The sequence below is a fragment of the Mesocricetus auratus genome, unplaced genomic scaffold (assembly GCF_017639785.1).
Source record: "Mesocricetus auratus isolate SY011 unplaced genomic scaffold, BCM_Maur_2.0 Super-Scaffold_100014, whole genome shotgun sequence".
In the NCBI taxonomy this organism is placed as follows: domain Eukaryota; kingdom Metazoa; phylum Chordata; class Mammalia; order Rodentia; family Cricetidae; genus Mesocricetus; species Mesocricetus auratus.
The window spans coordinates 54,860,037-54,880,821 of NW_024429197.1; the positions used below are offsets into that span (position 1 = coordinate 54,860,037).

Below are 20,785 nucleotides of genomic sequence, written 5' to 3' on the forward strand. Positions count from 1 at the left end.
CGTAACTCCAACTCCAGGGTATCTGATACCTTGGCATCTGCACTCATGCATGAACATACCTATCCTCCTCTACATAAACACAATTAAAAACAAAACCAATCTTTACAAAATAAATAAGGGGTTGGAGAGATGGTGTTAATCCCAAAGATTCAAGGAGAAAACCTTCCAGCCCAAATCATCATGTTCAAATCAATTACAGCAAGCTTCTTTTATTCATGTATGTGGGATGTCTCCCCCAAGGCAAGATAAGGGCTTTTATATCTCAGGGGTAGGGGTTTCCAAATAGAGGATTTGGCAAATAGGTGGGGCTATAGAAGCAGAACATCACAAGGTAGCCATAGCAACAGAAGGCTAAAATAACCTTTTGAAACAAAGGTAGGGTTGCAAGATGGTCATAGCAACATTTTGAAACGAAGGCATGGCTGCTGTTTTCAAAGATGGAGGCAGGTTGGTTTATCGATGTCTTAGTAGATGAGAGAACTGCTATTCCCTCAGATGATTTGGGTTAAATTTTCAGTAACTACATAGTGGCTTCCAATCTTCTAACATTCGTGGGCACCAGACATGTACAGGATCTTAAAAATACATGCATAAAAGTATTTTAAAAAATAAATAAGATAAAAAGATGGAAGAAATGACATCATTCCTTCAGTAATATCATGTTTATTCCATACCTAAACATATATCAGAGTAATGCTAAACATTATAAATACAGGCTTGGTGACATATATTTGTAATCCCAGCATTTGTAAGGTGAAGGCATGAATATCATGAATCCAAGGACATCTTCAGCTATATAGGGAGTTTGAGGCCATCTTTGGCTGCATGAAATTCTGTCTCAAAAAATACTTTATTTTTCTTCTAAAACCAGGTGGATAGACTTGTTTATGCCTGATACTTTCAGGGATGGTTTCTGGAATGGCCAAGTATACTGTGTTTCTGCTATATTATCCTCAGTCAGCTTTTGGTAAATCTCTTCTACTGGTACACGTATAGTCTTGGAAGTGAATTTGTAGGTTGTGTAACTAAAAGTGAAGTAACTCTTACAGGTGTAATGTGCATTCTTCCCACCAGCCTGGTCCCAGAGCTGCGTTAGTCCCAAATGAACACCCAGGATGCTATATAAATCTGTTGGCCGTTTTCTATGGTTTCTTAATGGCTAGCTCTTAATTATTAACCCATAATTACTAATATGTATTTTTATAAGGACTTATCTTTCTGAGAATTCCCTCCTAATGCGTCCTTTCCTCCGGGGATCACATGGTAATTCTCCACTCTTGACTGCATTTCCCAGAATCCTCCTTGATTCCTAGTCCCACCTATCTTGCTTCCCTATTGGCCAACAGTGCTTTATTTATCAACTAATAGGACAATATATACACAGAAGGACTTTCCCCGTCATACAGGGATGTTAAATTTCTAGGGAGCTAAGAGAATAGCAGAGTTATAGTGTTTGAAGAGGCCTTTTGCCTTGGAAGTAGGTAGCTAAGTGTGAGATAGAGTTCTTTGACATCTTGCACTTGAGGGAAGGGAGAAAAGCAGGAAAATGAAACGGTGATGTTGGACTCTACCAAGTAATGCTAGATGTGAGGGGAAATGGGGTATGGGTGGGATAGTTGAAGAGACAGGGGCATGATAATGCTAAGATCCGAAGGAAGGATGTCTATGCCAAAAAGAATGGCACCCCCACCGGGCGTTGGTGGCGCATGCCTTTAATCCCAGCACTCGGGAGGCAGAGGCAGGTGGATCTCTGTGAGTTCGAGGCCAGCCTGGTCTACAGAGTGAGTTCCAGGACAGCTTCCAAAGCAGCACAGAGAAACCCTGTCTCGAAAAAGCAAAAAAAAAAAAAAAAAAAAAAAAAAGAATGGCACCCCCATAAATAAAGGCACTTTGCACAACACAGACACTCCACACCTGTAGTAGCTATTAGGTGAAATCAACAGGTCTTAGCTTTAAATTGGCCACATGAAGCTGGGAAGATTACAACCTATGCATGATGCTTTAGCAGTATTAGTGTACAGTATTAGAGTCCAAGACCTCCAAAAGGTGGCTTCCTCCCCAAAAGTGAACGTCAGTCTTGCCTAATGTAAAAGAGTAAACACGTAGAATCCTTGTTCTGTAGTCTGTAACACTTTGCCTCTACAGACTTCTGGATTCAGCTGCACAAGGAAACTTTCAGAACATTGAAACCTGAAGACAAATGTGCTCTAAGACTTGAAGGCAGTCAGAGGAAGGATATGTGACCACATGATGACATTCCAGTTAGGAACAGATCACATACATGATGGTTTTCCCTTAGGGTTATGGCATATAAGATGCTCTGGCTGTCTTAGCTTGTGTACGTACATTATGATATTTTCATAAAGAAGGATTCTCCAAACATTTTTGAATATGCTTTTATTGTTAGATGTATGAAGGAAAAAGATGCATGAAAAGATTTTTCTCATGGTCAGTTATAAATGTGCTTTATTCAAGCAATTGATGTTTAGTAGGTTAGTTGGAAGTAGGTTGATTTTTTTTTTTTACAACTGAGTCATATATTAAAAACGTCAGGCAAGGTAGGAGGGCCTCAAAAGATGTGACAGACTTTGATGATTCCCCCATGGGAGTCCTCACCCTCTCTGAGGAATGGTGGAGGGAATGGAAGGACAGGAGGGAGAGGGAACTGTGATTGGTATGTAAAATAAGATTGTTTTTAATTTAAATAAAAATTATTTAAAAATGAAAAAAATGTCAGGCAAGTTTTCTATTTAGATAAATAATAATACTAATCCATCTCTCTCTCCCTTTTTGAGACAGTCTCACTCTGTAGACCTGTCTTGTTTAGAAATTAGCATGTAGACCTCAAACTATCCTTGGCCTCATAGAGATCTGGATACCTCTGCTTCAGAGTGCTGAAATTAAAGGTCTATGACATCATGCCCAACCTAAAAACTTACTCTTGTGAATATTGGTATTTAGTGAATCTTCACTTATCTTTCAAGTTATTTTTAACTTTTAAACAATAACCAGTTCTAAGATGACTCTTTTGTATCACAACTTTGATGATCTCTACCCATATGTAATTAGATGATCCTACATGATGGACTAGAACACGGTAGAAAAGATAGTGTAATATATGAGAGCCAATAATAAAGGGTGCCTGTAGCTTCTGTATTCTCTTAGATCTCTTGCTCAATAGAAAGCTAGACACCCTGTGAGGATACAGAGGGATCTCTGCAGATAAGTCATGAGGAAGGGAAACTGAGGCTTCTTGTTGTGTGACTTTTCCTGAGGAGATATGAACAAATTTTTACTCACCTCAGATAGTGCACCAACAATAGACTAAAAAAATATTTCACCCAAGTCTAGCTTAATGGAATAGTAAGTTCATTATGGTTAACTACAGAAGTGTGGGTGAGGAGTTATTTGCAGGAATATGGGTGACTCAAAGGTAGCTGCCCCACCAAAAAACCCATCTCAGAATAAGTGATGACTCACAACACTTATATCCCTGGTACTCCCTACACAGCTCACAAGTAGGCTGAGTGGTTGGAAAGTCTTATTAGTGCTTTTATAGCTTTGGAGAAGGACCTTGTGAGTCATGTAAATTTCAGGAACTCCCTGGACCTTGTAAGCTGTATGAGTTTCTCTCCTCCCTTTGGTAGGGAATGTTTCAGTTCAGAGGAAACCCCTATACAACACTATCCTTTACTCTGGCTCTTATATACTTTATGCCATTTTTCTGGATGTTCTCTGAGCTTAGGAGATACTGATATAGATGCCTGATTATTCCATTCATGGCTGAGTACTGGGCCACTACATCAGAGTAGTAGTCACTTATTCTTAGGAACTTGAGCAGTTATGAGTCTTTGTAGTATATTTTCTTTTGCAGAAAAGTTTCCTTGTCATGACCAGCTGAGGATGACAAGAGCAAATGTCTGGAAAGCAATTTGACAAGAATAGCCTATCCATCAAACAAGAGAGTTATTAACCACTTCCCCGCTGGCTTATTGTTGCAGTAGTATTGGAGGGACATTAAGGGAAAGCCATTTCCAAAGAATGACTCTACTTCAGAGAGACTTGCCGTGTCTCCTCCCTAAAGAGTTAATCCAGTTGGGTAGGTTAGTCACCTGGGCAAAAGCGGGCCTTCACAAAGACTAATTAACTTTAAGTCACGCTAAAGAAGAGCCTCTTCCTTTCCCAGAAACCCTGTCCACGGTGTAGTTGTTAATGGAGCTGCAGTCTGCAGCTGAGTTAACCTGCCTGCTTTCATGAGTCACTCAGAAGAGCTTAACTTCCCCTTTCTTTCATTTCTGCCTCTTTCACACCCTAGCCAGAGCCCAAGGATGCTTTCTCTGGCTTTTATACTTTCTCTGAATCCTTTCTACTCCCTGTGTGGTTGACCACCATCCTGGCTTAACTCCAATGACATGGCCTTTTCTATTCCTTTTCTTCATCTCTTTCCCATGGACAACTGTGGATTTACAGCTTCCCTGTGGGCTTTTTAACGAATCTAATAAAATTGTCTTCGGGCTTCTTTCTGAGTCAGTTCTTTTATTAATGATGCTAAGAATCGTAAGAGGGGACCCTAATTTCCCTGATAGCATATGGTAGCTCAGGTGGGACTCCCCAACATTTCCATTAACACTGTGATCTGCCCTGATATCAGTCATGGGTTACTTCATTGGAGTTCAGATTTTAACTCGAATCCAAGAGTTGTTGGTTAAACTACAATAGTTGTGCCACGGTCCCACTTAGCGGGCACATCCTGCCTGGCATGTTGGTAGGGCTATTGGTGCCAGTTCTTCCCCAGAAGCCTATGTGGTGCCCTCCAGCATTACAAAGTTCAGTCTGCTAGAGGACAGCTACCAGCAGAGTCCAACCTGAACCCTTCCTGTTCTGCAACTAGAGCATGCCGTGTCTTCTGCAGTGAGGAGTTAACATTTAGTTCTGCCTTGCAACTGATAATAATGGCAATAATTTTATAGTTTGGGTGTCCTCAGGGGCATATCTGGCCAACAGCTGAAAGGGAAGTAGTCCACCCTGGGCACCGCATTTTCACTAAACAGCCCCATGGCTCCGGGGAGTGCACTTCCCAACCCACGAAGGGTGCCTTCCTGTAAACTCCTGTCCTCTCCATCCTTCTCAGTGCTTTCACAAGTCATTAAGACACTCAGAGGTTAGCATTGTATAAAGGAACCTTCTAACACAAGGAGCACGAGATCTCTGCCAGCCCACCACTGTCTACTCCAAGGGAGGAATCGTTAAAGTTGGCTAAGGAGATGTTAAAAAGAAATGTTCACAAGGTTGGCAACAGTGAAGACATCTTGTCACTTGTGTCACTTGTTTCAGCGAAAGCACAATGTTAGGTACAGTGTTATGTGTGGGGGACAACATCCTACCTACTGTGACTCCTTATGCTTCAGTCATTTTCTGTGAGCTCTCTGGCTTCTTCAGCCTAGGGTGCTGTCGCCATGGGATGACTATGTACCTCTCCACTCCTGTTGGTTTCAGTGGGATCAGCCACATTACACTGGCCAAGCTGAGGCCTAGTGGAGATCAGGGCCATGGTCTAGCTTATTGTGGGGCCGGATCCCCATTTTTGACAGGTTCCAGGCCAGCAACATGGCCTTTCGCTGTCTGGTGGCCACACCTGGATGTTGAAAGGACTCTAGGCTGGGTGAGTGCGACCTCCGGAGGGGATCTCCAACCCGAGGGGATGAGGTGATGAGGGTCGCTACTAATTTGGTGGATCTTCACGAGCAGATCCGATCTTAAAAAGCAAACTTCAAGAGGTTAAAGGAAACAGGCTCAAGACAACTTTTGCTAATCAAGAGCGTTTATTTTTGGGGTGAGATGGTTCTTATAGGAAGAGAATCTCAGGGGCGGTACAAGCATGCCAATCAAGTCTCAACTCAAATATACACCAAATAAGGTAAAGACAAAGCTGTAATTTTCCATCAGTCGCATTCTACAAATGCTTGTCACCGTAAGTCAGGTGCAGGAATTAGGGAGGGGTAAAAGGTATTCAAAGGAACACTTTAACCTTTTGTTAACAAAGACAATTGCTCTATAAGGGTTACTTCCGCCTATCATTGTGGTAAAAGCATCCAAAGGAACACATTAACCTTTTGCCAACAAAAGCAATTGTTCTATAAGGGTTACTTCGCCCTGGCTAGGCGAGTGGGCTGCCCTGTGTAAATTTAACTTTTGTGGTTAACTTTTTCCTTTGTCTCAAGGGCATGTGTGCCCGCAGTCACGTAAGCAGAAGGCCAAGAAATGGCTGACAGACTCCATTTTGTTCAAGGTTCTAGCAGTCCCCAACAGGTGAGAAATCATCACCCTAGTATATTTTCTTGCTCTGTACACTGCATACTCTGGAGGTGTACCTGCCCACTCTGGGACAAACTCATTTCTCTCTCCTACTTCATTGTATCACTGACATTTTCTCGGAACTGTTGCTCAAGTTTCAATGCCTCCCAGAATCTTACTAGTATAGAATTTGTCATTCTGTCAATTTCCACCTGGAGACTGGCTTGACACAAATCTTGCCTTTGAGTCACCAAACAGACTCCTTTGTCTTTTTCTCATCCTCCCTAGATGGCTTCAGCACTCTACCAAGTTGGTTTACATGCCAGTCTAAATCATTCCCTCTGTTAGAGTCCCTCCTACCTCATAAAGATCACCTCTCTCTATGGGGCTCTGAAAAGCCACTGATGTGCCGTACCAGTCCAGGGGTCCTTGCTGGATTAACCCCTTCCCCGATTCTTCTGTGAACATGGTCCCATCTGATCCTGTAAACTGGGCACCTAACACCATGTCCTTGTAATGCCTATTCTTCTATTGCCTTCCAATCCCTGCTATGTATGGGTATCACAGCCAGTGATAAGAGAGCGAGTCAGTACATAAAGAGGCCGATTTCCCTCATATTCCTTCGGTTTGGAGCCTTTGTCTCAAGGAGGGACGAGTAGTCATTGCATATTTTTTCTGTTTCCACAACATTTAGTCTGGACCCACTCACCCCACATCCTACAGCCTCAGGAGTCAGGTGGTGAGAGGCTCTTTTTCATTCCTTGTTTAAAAGTCTTTCACAGTTTAGCAGTCTAGGGGCAGAATGTTCCTAAATTACCATAGTTCTGTACTAGGCTATAATTAAGGACCCAATATGGGCCCTGAATCACAGATTTTCCCTTCCTCTGTACTAAAGCCTAGACCTCAGAGCTATCGTCTATCATTTATACCATGTTCTTTTCCTCCTCATTGTCTCAGTCTTCCCTTGGGGTCCAAGTCTCTGCAACTCAGAAGTGGCTCTTGCATAAATCTAACTGGAAATCTCCTCCTCTTGCCTTCTGCCCACTGCCAAGAATGCAAGTCAACACCTCCATCTTCTCTTCTCCATTTTCAACTCTTCTAGCTAAATCAGAGGCCAGCGAGGAAGAGTTTGTATTTGTAGGAAAGATGAATGAAGCTAGAGCATTTCTCAAGAGCACTCTGTAGTTTTTTTCATTATTTATTTTAATATATCAAAATAGCCATATAGGGGCAGAAGAGAGTCAGTGGTTAAGACCACACTCTGCTCTTGTGGAGACTCTGAGTGTGGTTCTCAGCAACCATGTTGTCTGCTTCACAGAACATTTAACTCCAGTTCCAGGGGGGATCTGACTGCCTCCTCAAGCCTCTGTGGGCCCGGACTCATGTTCACATGTCTGCCCTGTCATACACATACACACACACATACACATATATACATACATGCATATTTATCAAAACAAAAGGGAAATAGGTGCTCATTTTATACATTTTTAATGAAAGAATAGAGAGATGCATAGAAGAAAACAAACTGTCTTAAGCCCTATCCCCCTCAAAGATGGCATGACAACTATGGCTGTTACCAGACTTAGGTCCATGAGCTTGCCACGTCAGTTTTCCTACATTCCAGAGGAGTTAGGATATAGAAGCCAGCAAAGGAAATGGACCCACCAAGCCTGCCCCAGAAAGGCATATGTTTTTCTGGCTTTCACATGGCAGTGTCACGGTGTTATAGAGAAGGCAAAACAAAGCTGGAAACACGTGCTGATTATGAAGCTGTGAGACGCAGGTTCAGACTCTGCTTCAGCCCCTAGCCTTCAGTCTCCCCATCACTGTGCAGGACCCCAGGAGGTGTTTGATTCTTTGGGTCTCTTGTGTTAGAGTTCCTGTTTTCTAGCTACTTAGTAGTTAAAAAGAATTAAATTGGCAGAAGATCCCCTTACACCTGAAACAATTGTACAACACAGTGTATAAGTATTGGTTTGGTCTAGTTGAAGTAGATAAGAGCCCTCCTGGGGACAAGGGAAATATGAGGAAGAGGTTTCTTTTGGAAATTCCATTCTTCTGGAGCTGGTAAGATGACTTGGTGGGTAAAGCTACTTGCCACGGAACACAATACCTGAATTGGATCCCTGGGACCCTCATGGTTGAAGGGGAGACTTGATTCCTGCAAGTCTCCAAACACACACACACACACACACACACACACACACACACACACACACACACACACACACAATTTAATACAGAATTTAAAACTTCATTCTCCAAAGCTGGGTGTGCTGGCAAATATCTGAAATCACAAGTTAGGAGGCAGAAGCAAGAGGAGCAGCAATCCAAGGCTAGCTTTAGCTTATAGCAAGCTCAAGGCCAGCTTGGGCTATACGAGGCTGTAATGGGTGGTTTTGTGTGTCAACTTGACACAAGCTACAGAGTCATCAGAGGAGGGAGCCTCAGCTGAGGAAATGCCTCCTTGAGATCCAGCTGTAAGGCATTTTCTCATTTAGTGATCAACAGGGGAGGACCCAGTTCATGGTGGGTGGTGCCGTCCCTGGGCTGCTGGGACTGGTCGGTTGAGCAAGCCATGGGAAGTAAGCCAGTAAGCAGTTCCCCTGCCATGGCCTCTGCGTCAGCTCCTGCCTCTGGGATCCTGCCCTGTTTGAGTTCTTGTCCTGACTTTCTTCAGTGATGAACAGCAATGCTCAAGTGCAAGCTGAATGAACCCTTTCCTGCCCAACTTGCTTATTGGTCATGGTGTTTTGTCACAGAATAGAAACCCTAACTAAGACAGAGGCCCCATCTCAAGATGATAGGTAGGTAGTAGACATAAATAGATAAATGATAGATGAGTAGACAGACAGACAGATAGACAGGCAGGCAGACAGACAGACAGACAGATTACTAGTGGGAACCTGGCGGGCCTTTGCTCATCCCAGCCACCCTATGAAAAAGACTATGACTATGAGGAGACAGAGGCAGACCTATCCCTCTTCACCAGTGCTGCCTCACATTTTGATTACTCCTGAGGAAAGGCCTTTGCTGGAAGCTTTTGCTTGTGAGCTCATTCTTTTTAGGGGAATTGATCACAAGTTGTTATTGATAATGGCCAAAGAAAAGGAATACAGATATGATATGATAAAAAGGGTGGATTATTGAATTTACTCTGAAAAGAAAAAAGGGAGGATATAGGCATGATAAGATAAAAGGGTAGATTATTAAATCTTCTTTATTTATTAAAACTACTAGTTTTAAATATTTTACAGTGGATTGGACTTTTGTATATTGTATACAAGTTCTGTATATTGACCCAAATTTGAGATTAATTTTATTAAAACATATTATACATATATTTCTAATCTTATTCAAGGTATTGTATCTATAGCTCATTTAACAATGCAATACAAATTTCTAGTCCTTGAGAGTTATTATTACCAACTATAGAAGATAATAAGGAAATGTAGGTTAGTACTTAGTCACCTATTACAATCGAACTTGTAGTCACATTAGGTATGTTTTCAAAGTCAAACAGAGATATATTTTAGAAAGACAGGTCATCTTCAAACACTTCAGAGATCTACAGAACATGGCACTTAAAATGTTTTAATAACAGGTGTTTTTTTTAAATGACAATGAGACATGTCTGCTCTGGCAGTATCAATTTACTTAAGAGAAGATGATGGGCATTGAAGAAACTTCACATGGAGTTTACTTTCTTTGTTGCAAAAGTAAGCCACTGGGCAAGAAAATGCGCTTGCCTTGATTGCTGACAGTATGCTGTCCAAATTGGACAAACAGGGACACCAAAGAGAGTGACTGCAAACCTTGCCAAGACAAGCCAGGACAGTCCTTCAGAATATCCTGTTTCAAAGAAAAGTCTGTCAGAGATGGTAGGCTGGTAGGCTGAAGATGGATGCCCCAATGTTGCAGAAGAACCTTAGGTGACTGTCCAGGCAGCCAGCTGTTTTTATCATTTCTCAGATTTTTTTGGAAGTTGCTTGCTCACATTTCCTATTTACTCAGTTAATATTATTTCCTTCTTGGGTCTTTGAGGAAGTTGATGACTAGATAGTATAGTTATAGTTTTCCTTGTTTACAAGACTCAGAAAAGAAACTTGTTAAAGAGATTCAAAGTATAAAAGTCTGAGAGATATTAAAAGATAATTTAATAATGCAAATTAGAATAGAAAATGAATTAGGTACAAGACTTTGGACTCACCATGATAGGATAGATAATGGAGTATTTTCTCTGAATTTATCAAATGCAAATGGGCTAGCCATTGCTGATGTACTTATTGCCTGTATATATTGTGTATGTACATGCATATATATATAGTATATACTTAATACTTAATTGTATATAGTTTTTCTTATGTTAGTTGTAACCTTTTTTTGTATTAGACCAAAAAAGGGGAATTGTGGTGATATATTATTTATGATTTATTAAAGCTTGTCTGAGGGTACTGAAAGCAAAGCTAGCCACAAGCCATAGAGCCAGTCAATGGTGATACACACCTTTAATCCCAGCAGTCATACTAGCTAGCCATAGAGTCAGGCAGTGGTGGCATACACCTTTATTCCCAAGACTCAAGAGACAAGCCGATGGATCTCTGTTAGTTTAATGCCACACTAAGCTACATGAAATGGATCCAGTCCTAAAGAGAAACAGCCCACATAAAGGTGATCTCAGCACCCAGGATCACATGCCTTTAATTCCAGGATTTGAGAGGTATAAAAGGAAGAACCAAGAGGTCTCATGAGAGAATTAGTCTCTAGCCACAAATCAATGAAAGACATATTGACTCTCTGAAGAGGTAAAATCAACAACCCTTAACCAGGCTAACAAAGAGAGAGAAGACCCAAATCAGTAAGATGAGAGGTGAAAGGGGAAACATCCTAAGAAACACCAGGGACATTTAGAAAACAGTAAGGGCTTAACTTTAAACCTTACATTCCACTAAACTGGAAAAAAATCTAATAGAAATGGATGTTTAGATATATATGACCTGTAAAAGTTAAATTAAGATGAAATAAATTTGCAACATATCTATAACAAGAAACTAGCCTGAAGTAATACATACAACCTCCCCAGTTTGAAATGCCCATGCTCAGATAGGTTCACTGTGGACATCCACCAGACTATTATAAGAATTAATATCAATCTTTCACAAAATATCATGAAATAAAAAAGGTTTTCAAATTCAATTTATAGAGCCAAGGTTACCCTGATACTCAAACCAGAAAAGATACAACAACAACAGAAAGAAAATCATAGGTCAATCATCCTGAAGAGTTGTAAAGGTTCTTGATAAAATGCTTGCCAGCCTAAAAGGTGTCTCAGTAGATAAATGCTCTTGCTGCTTGACTTTGGTGTCATGAGTTCAATCCCCAGGTCCCATTGTGGAAAAAGAGAACCAATTCCATAAAGCTGTCCTTTAGTTCCCACACACACATCCATATCTTAAGAGTTTTCTGATGGAGGTGTATTGGGTCTTGTTTATTTGTTTCTTTATTGAGACAGGATCTCATGTAGCTGATCTCAGACTCTTTATATCACCAAAACAGGCCTTTGAACTCCTGGCCCTTCTACTTCTACCTCCAAAGTTCTGGGATTATAGGCATATTCCCCCTTACCTAGCTCATTTTGGCGGCCTTGTATATGGAATTCTATTGTCTGAAGGGAAATAATACCATTCAGACTAACCTCAGGCAAAACCAAAACAACACAAGAAAGCAATTTGAAATGAACCCAGCCAAAGAAATAAAAACTCTCTATAGAGAAACTTTTAAATACTGAAGAAAAAATTGAAGAAGATTGCCAGGCAGTGGTACACACCTTTAATCCCAGCACTCTGGGAGACATAGGCAGGTGGATCTCTGTGAGTTCAAGGCTACGAAGTGAGTTCCAGGACAGCCAGAGCCGTTAAAAAGAAAAACCCTGTCTTGAAAAACTCCCAAAATATTTAATTAATTAAAAATTGAAGAAGACTTCAGAAGATAGAAAGACCTCCCATGTTTATGGATCGGAAGACTTAATATTGTGACTTTATGTTATTATACAGTTTGTATAGAATTAATATAATGACTGTGCTTCTAAAAACAACCTAGAGATTCAATGCAATCTCCATCAAAATTCTGATGTTATTTTTCACAGAGACAAAAAAATATAATTTTCAAATTCACATGGAAGTACAAAAAGATCCCAGATAGTCAAAGTAACCCTGAGCAAAAGGAATCTATGAGCATCATTACATGTCATATGAATCATCACACTTTATTTTAGGGTATACCAGCGAGCCATAGTGAACAAACAAGCAAAAACCCAGCATGGTCCTGGCATAAAAGCAGTCATGGAGCTCAATGGAATAGAGAACCCAGATAGGAACTCATTCAACTACAGCCACCTGACTTTTGATGAAGATGCTAAATTAATTGGGAGAAAGACAGTCCTTTAAACAGATGGTGCTGGGAAAAAGGATATCCACAAGTAGAAGAAGGACACTAGGTTCCTATACCTTACCCTGCACAAAAGTCAACTCTAAACTGATCAAGACCTTAGCATCAGACCTGAAACTCTAGGCAAAGGCAAGGAATTTCTTAGTAGTATTTCAGTTGCTTGGGAAATAAGACCAACAATTGTCAAATGAGACCATGAAGCTAAAAAGCCTCTGTACAGAAAAGGGGACTTTTCTATGCAGTCAAGAGACAGCCTAGAGGATGAGAGGATATCATTGTAAGCTATATATCTGGCAGGGTAGTAATATCTAGAATATTCAAAGAAATAAACAACAAGAAAGCAAACAGTCCAACCTACAAGCGAGTTAGTGAAAAGAACAGGCAGGTCTCAAAAGATGAACTTCAGAGAGCTGGAGAGATTGCTGTGTGTGTGTAAGAGCACTGGCTGCTCTTCCAAAGGACCTGTGTTCAACTCCCAGCACCTACACAGCACCTCACAACTGTCTGTAATTCCAGTTCCAGGGATCTGACACCTTCCACACAGGCAAAATACCAGTGCACATAAAATAGCTAAATTATTTTTTAAAAATGATGAAGTACAAATGGCCAATAAATATGAAAAAAGGCATCAGAGAAATGTAAATCAAAACTATATTAAGATTCTACCTCAGGCCGGGCGTTGGTGGCACACGCCTTTAATCCCAGCACTCGGGAGGCAGAGGCAGGCGGATCTCTGTGAGTTCGAGGCCAGCCTGGTCTACAAAGTGAGTTCCAGGACAGCCTCCAAAGCTACAGAGAAACCCTGTCTCAAAAAACCAAAAAAAAAAAAAAGATTCTACCTCAGAATGACAATAGTTAACAAAACAAGTAACAGAAAATGCTGATGAAAATGTGGGCAAAAGAGAACCATTATACACTATTGGTGGGAATGTCAACTAGTCCAGCCACTATGGAAATCAGGATGGAAGTTTCTTAAAGAATTAACAGTAGATCTTCAATATGACCCAGCTATATCACCCCTGGGTAATTTCTCAGAAGACTCCAAGGTGACACATCATAGACATATTTATGCATCAATGTTTATTGCAGGACTGTACACAATAGCTAAGTTATGGAACCAACCTTGGTGTCCAACAACAGAGGAGTGCTAAGGAAAATGTGCCACACCCACACAATGCATTTTTACCTTAAAGAACAATGAAGTAATGTCATTTGCAGGAAAGTGGATGCAACTGAAAACAATCATATTAGTAAATAAAGTCAATTGCAGAAAGAAAATTGCATATTTTCTCCCACTTGTGTTTCCTGGCTTTTAGATATTTTTTTTTTTTAGAAACAATCTTATTTTACACATCAATCCCCTCCATTCCCTCACCCTCCCATTCTCCCATGACCCCCATGACCCTCCCAACCCATCCCTCATCAACTCCCCAAGGATAATGAGGCCTCCCACTGGGGATCATCATAGTCTGTCACAACATTTGGGCCCTAGGACCTCTTCCATGTATCTGGGCTGCAATAGTATCCCTACACAGGGAATGGGCTCCCAAAGTCCATTTGTGCACTAGGGATAAATACTGGTTCCACTGTCAAAGGTCCCATAGACTTCCCAGGCCTCTCAACTGACACCAACATTCAGAGGGCTTGGTTCTGTCCAATGCTGGTTCCCTAGCTATATGACTGGGGTTGTGTGCTCTCACTAGGTCAGGTCAGCTGGTTCTGTAGGTTTCTCCAACACAGTCTTGACTCCTTTGCTCATTCCTCCTCCCTGTCTACACTGGATTCCGGGAGTATGACTCGGTGCTTAGCTGTGGGTGCCTGCTCCTGCTTCGACCAGCTACTGGATGAAGGCTCTAGGATGACAACTAAGGTAGTCATCAATCTCATTATAGGGGAAGGACATCAAAGACAGTCTCTCCACTACTGCTTAGATTCTTCGTTGGGGTCATCCCTGTGGATCTCTGAACAATCCCCTAGTGCCAGAGTTCTCTTTAAACCTATACTGGCTCCCTCTATTAAGGAATCTCTTTTGTTGCTCTCTATTCCTCCCCTGTCTCAGTCTTCCTGATCCCTCTTGTCTCCTCCTCCCCTCCTCTTCTCCCCTTCTCTTTTACTTACCTCCCTCCCTTCTCCCCTCCATACTTCCAATTTGCTCAGGGCTTCTTGTCCCTTTCCTCTTCTTTGGGGGACCATGTGTTTCTCTCTTAGGGTCCTCCTTGTTTCCTAGTTTCTCTGGTGGTATGGATTGTAGGCTGGTAGTCCTTTGCTCTATGTCTAATATTCATGGAGTAAGAGTGAAAGTAAGATATCCAGAAGTAAGAAAAGGAACAGGCCCAGAGGCAAAAGATAGATAGGATAAATTAAGAAAATTTGGCTAGAAACAAGTCAAGCTAAGACCAGGCACTTATAAGTAAAAATAAGCCTCCGTCCATGTATATGTGTGTATTTATTTGGGAGCTGGACAGCCCCCCAAAAAAGAACAAAGAGTAAAAGAGTAAAAACAACCAACTACAGTTGGCCAAAGAGACTCCTGAGGCCCCAAAGCAATACACATTGTTGCTATCTCTGACTGTTGTCAGCAGAATTGTCAGACACTGTTGCTGAAGGCTCCATGTACTTTTGTTGCAGGATATATCAAAGTGGAATAGGCTGCCTTGCTTTCCTAATGCTAGAAGGTGCTAGCTACACAGGCAACTGGAGCAGAGTTGTCATCAAATGTCTTGAATTCAACTGTGGCTCATCCTGTGTATCACACTGTTCATCTGTCAGATGATATATACCCAGTGGTGCAACAGTGACATCACTGTTATTGCAGTAAGCTTGCTGCAGGGTCTGGAGCGGTAGCCCAGCTGTTCCGAGCACTGGCTGCTTTTGCAGAGACCTGGATTAGGTTCTCAGCACCCACATGGTAGCTCATGACTACCTGTATCTCCAGTTCCAGGAGCTCCAACACCTTCTGGCATCTGCATGAACAAGGCACACACGCGCACACACACACACATGCAGGTACACTACTCGTACACATAAAAATAAGTAAATCGGTATTAAAGCCTGCTACACAGGAGGGGCTGGGTGGCTGACCCCCGGCATCCTCCTCTCCTCCTTTTCTCACTCCTTGCCCCTCTCCCTAGATTTCTCCTTCTATGTATTCTCTGCCCACCAGCCCTGCCCATTCATCTTTCCTGCTATTGGCCATTCAGCTCATATTAAACCAATCAGGTGTTTTAGACAGGCACAGTAACACAGCTTTACAGAGTTAAACAAAGGCAACATAAAAGAATGCAACATGGAGTCACAATGTAAGACGCCAGAGAAGAGGTCCCGACCCTGTTCTCTGAAAATGGAAAGCTGTGGATTCCTTCCAGGCTTCTGTGGTTTGATGAAACAAGACCCCCAGAAGCAGTGGCCTAAGTGATTCAACATCTAAAACAGCTGAGATGATGCAACTTTACAGACTACAAAAACAAGGACTTTGGCCAGGTTTCTGTGTGTTGTCATGATCCCCATGGTATGGACAGTGCCCCCTATCAGCAGGAAGCAGTTTGGAATGAACAACACCCAATTTTCCAACTACTGTTTGTAAATTTTTGTTTTCACTTAAATGGGGTTGCTAATAATTGGTTAATGATCACAATCAATCTCTTTTTAAAGGTATGGAAAGAAATACTTTGTATTGGTATGGATTTTAATTTATTCATACAAATTTAAGGTCAATTTTGTAATATGCATATTTCTCCTTTTGATTAAGTATTGTGTTTATACTGATTGTTTAAAATGTGATGCATAATTAAATACAGATTATAGATAGTACTTATAATAGTCAGAACTTATAGTTAGGTAAGTTATGTTTTCTAGATATACAGAGATATATTTAAGATAGTCTTCAAACCTTTCAAAGACCTTCAGAAAATGGGATTGGTGGTGCACACCTTTGATCCCAGCACTCGGGAGGCAGAGGCAGGCAGATCTGTGTGAGTTCAAGGCTGGCCTGGTCTACAGAGCGAGTTCCAGGACAGCCTCCAAAACAATACAGAGAAACCCTGTCTCAAAAAAACAAAAGAAAATGGTGTTTAAAATGGTTTAGGGGTTTTCTTGACAATAAGAAATGTCTGCTCCTGGCACATCAATTACATCTGAGAGGAAAATGAGACATTGAAGAAATTTCGTTATGGAGTTTGATTTCAATATGGCAAGATTAGCCTTTTGGGCAAGAAATTGTTCTTGCTTAGACCGTTTGACTGTTGATGTATAATCTGGACATGCAGGACCCACAGAAAAGTGACTATTGAATTTGGACAGTCCTTCAGGGTTCCTGCTTCATGGAAGAGTCTGCCGGGCTTTCTGCAGGACACAGAAAAATGACTGACAGACTGCCAATGCAGATGGACAGCTTGAAATTTCCTGCTTTGCTGAGAAGTCTTCTAGACACACTGTAACCTATGAGCTGAAGATGGATGCCCCAACATTACAGAGGAACTTCAGATGACTGTCCAGATAGCAAGATGTCTCTGTCAATTCTAGTGTTTATATATTATCATTCTGTGGTCTTTGATGGAGTTAAAGACAGATAGTTATAATTATAGTTTTCCTTAGTTATGATAAAAGACAACTTACATATAAGACTTTAGACTCACAAAGATAAGATAGATGGTATTTTCTTTGAATCTTACTAAATGTTAATGGATAAAATATTATAACTATAGTTCTTGATAACTGTTTTGTTATATGTAATTTGACTATGTTAAAGTTAAAACCTTTCTTTTTATTTAGACAGAAAAGAGGAGATGTCATTCTGTAAGTATGTCTCTCTTATTGGTTGTTGAATAAAGCACTGTTGGCCAATAGGAAAGCAAGATAGGTGGGACTAGGAGTCAAGGAGGATTCTGGGAAAGAGAAGCAGAGTGAGTCACAATGTAGGATGCCAGAGGAGTAAGAGATCCAGACCCTTTTCTCTGGTAAGACACATGGAAATACTCAGATTAGCAATTATGGGTTAAATACTTAAAGCAGAGCTAGCTGATAAGAAACCAAGAAAATGGCTGACAGTTTATAATTTTAAAAAAAGAATGCAACATATCTTTGCACCATTCAACAATATTCCACAACATAAATGACTGTAACACATCTTGAACTAATTTCCACAACAATGGAGTGTGTGGAACACTGTCTTCTGGGCATCACATGGCCATTGCACTCTTCAACTTACAGCAGCTGCCATCACCCACCCAAGACCTATGGGAACCTCAGGCCCATCAATATCCTGTTATCAAGGGGGAAGATGCTCACAAGGCAGTTAACGTTTATTAGGGGACCAGGAGACTTGTGATTACCCCTGTTGTCTGCAGCAAGCGATTAAAATTTACTTGGCTTAAATGATTTACTAGGAGCCATGAGGAAGGGGAACTGAGGTTGTATTTGAACTCACATTTGAACCTAGCTACTTACTTCTGCTATATTGTACCCTAATGAGTCATATCTACCTGTGAAGCATGGACCTAAAGTCAGTAAGACAACTAAAATTCAAGTGAAAAAAGATGTGCTGGCCAGATGTGATGTCACTAGCATCTAAGTCCAGCACTCAAAAGGTGGAGGTGGCCTGGTCTCTATGAGTTTGAGGTCAAGGTGGCCTATAAAGAGAGTTTTAGGCCAGCCAGGGCTACACAGTGAGACCACGTTTCAAACCTAAACCAAACAACCACCATCCCCTACAAACAAAACAAAGCAATATGTGTTGCTACTAGAAAGACCCTGGGCAGATAGAGAGCAGAGGTGTTTCCCGTGATATTTCCAGGTTCAGTGATTGATCAAATGTGAGGGTGATGACTCCAAGTTTCCTTGCAGTTTGATGGTGAGAGGTGTGTACACCATGATAAATATAGGAGGGTGAGTCATCTAGAAGATGGAAGCATAGATTAGGAGCTGGGGCGTAGATCTGGATGGAGCTGTCAGTTTGAGAAGTCAATGTAAAGATAACAGTTTGCCAGAGAAATGGGTAAGATTATCCAGAGAGAAAAATGACATAGAATTGAGAAATGAGTCAAGACAACTTGTACAGGCACAGGGTTTGAGAAGGTGGGTATTGGATTCTGTAGTTCGGGGAAGGAAGGACAAGAGGAAGCAGTCAGGGACAGAGTGTAAACTATAACTTCTCTGCCTGTACGACAAAGGAGTCTTCAGACAACAATTTTCTCTTCATGAGTCAGTAGTCACGTCTGCAGGTTACGGCATGGTCTAACAGAGTTTGCTTAGGACCGTCTGTGGGATAATGAATCTGATCTCCTGAGGCCTGTGAAAACAGGCATTAAAGACCTGGGGATGTAGTTCAGTGGGAGACTATTTGCCTAACGTGCATTTCATCAATTGTACTGCCAAGAGAAAGCAAAACAGAAATGAAAAAATATCTGGACATATATGAAAGAGGATTAAAGTTTAAAAATGTCAAGAAAGAGCATTTGATAAGAGGAAAACAAGGTATTAAAATGAAAATAGTTGGAAAAGGTGAATGTAAAACTTTTTTTTAAATGTGTCACTAGGAGGAAGACAATTGAGCGACTGCTTCGGAACCTGGATTGGCCGGACTCTGAGGGTTTAGAGTTACCACCTGGACAAAATCCTCAGCTTCCTTTTGTGGTTTTACTTTTTCTTTGTTAATGTTAAATCTTCCAGACTGGTAATGGAGCTCAGTGATGGGATGCTTGTCCAGCATGCAGCAAGACCCTGAGTTTCGTGTTTAGCATAATAAGAAAAAACACCAAACCAAGCCACCTTTGGAATTAGGGATGTGGCTTAGCATAGAGCATGTGCTTAGCATGCTGCGTGTCCTAGGTTAATTCCCAGTGCCAAAAAATAAAGCAAAAACACTTTAGACAATTGAGCAGTTTTATTTGAGCAAAGGGGAACTCATGGGCCATGTGCCTCCCAGGACCAGAGACGACCACCAAGCACTATGGGCAGGCAGCACTTGACAGAAAAGGAAGTGATCAGGCGACGTGTGTGTGCATGGACTGATGTCACAGCCAGACACAGTCTCAGCTGTTGCTTCTTACTGTGTACAACGGCAGCTTTTATCCCTTGCTAACTGCGCTGGGAAGTCTGGCTTAACTAAATCAAAGCGATGTCTTTCAATTGCCCTTGGTCTGCTGGCATTAGTCATCAATAAGTGTTGCAGATTGGGTTTGAAATTCCCCAGATGAGGCAATGATCAGAAGTGGCTTCGGAAAGAGGACTGAAGGTGCCAACCTCACGGATGTGTTCCCTCGTGGCGGCTTTATAATTCGGTGGGTTGTTGGGAGGTGATGGAAACTGTGAGACCTGGGTGACGAGAGTGGGTGACTGAGGACACACCCTGGAGGACGAGTGTCTTGTCCTCTGTCCCTTCCTGGCTTTGCTACGAGACACGTAGCTTGGGTTCTTCTGGAGCTGCACACCGTAATTACTCTGCCTCATTATAGATGTGTTTTTATGTAGACTGGGAAACCCCATTGACAAAAGAAAGATGGCATATTCTGGTTTGTAACTAAGTCTTTCCTCTTTTCCTTTTTTGAGCCCTAGGGATTGAGACCAGAAGCCATGCACTCTACCACTGAGTCAGTGACAATGGGCTGAAAATAAATTTCTCTTCCTTAAATTGAGTATTTCACCTATACCAGGTTTTTTTTGTTTTGTTTTGTTTTGTTTTTTGTTTTTGTTTTTGTTTTTTTGTTTTTAGGACACTAACCAACTCCCAAATCATGACGCGCAAACTTATTATTAGTTTTCAATGCGTGGCCTAGCTTAGGCTCGTTCTGGCTGACTCTTTTAACTTAAACTAACCTGTTTCTCTTTATCCACATTTTGCCTTGGGACTTTTTACTTTTCCTTTCTCCTGTATATCTTATTTTCACTGCGTCCCATGTCTGTCTGTCTGTCTGTCTGATGCCGGGATTCTTGCCCCAGGCATGCCTGCCTTTTTCTCCTTGTTCTCTCTTTCTTCTCTCTCATTCTTTTTTTCAGACCTAAATGTCTCCTCCTGTTCATTCTCTCTGCCTACTAGCCCCATCTA

General features: G+C 41.5%; 1 long non-coding RNA gene across 1 annotated transcript; it reads left to right on the forward strand.

The window, feature by feature from the left end:
• Window positions 1–360: 360 nt before the first annotated feature.
• On the forward strand, window positions 361–19,599 carry LOC121143992. The gene is made up of 3 exons (XR_005881314.1): window positions 361–447; window positions 17,515–17,538; window positions 19,278–19,599. It is a non-coding gene; the product is annotated as an uncharacterized LOC121143992 (long non-coding RNA).
• The last annotated feature ends 1,186 nt before the right edge of the window (window positions 19,600–20,785 follow it).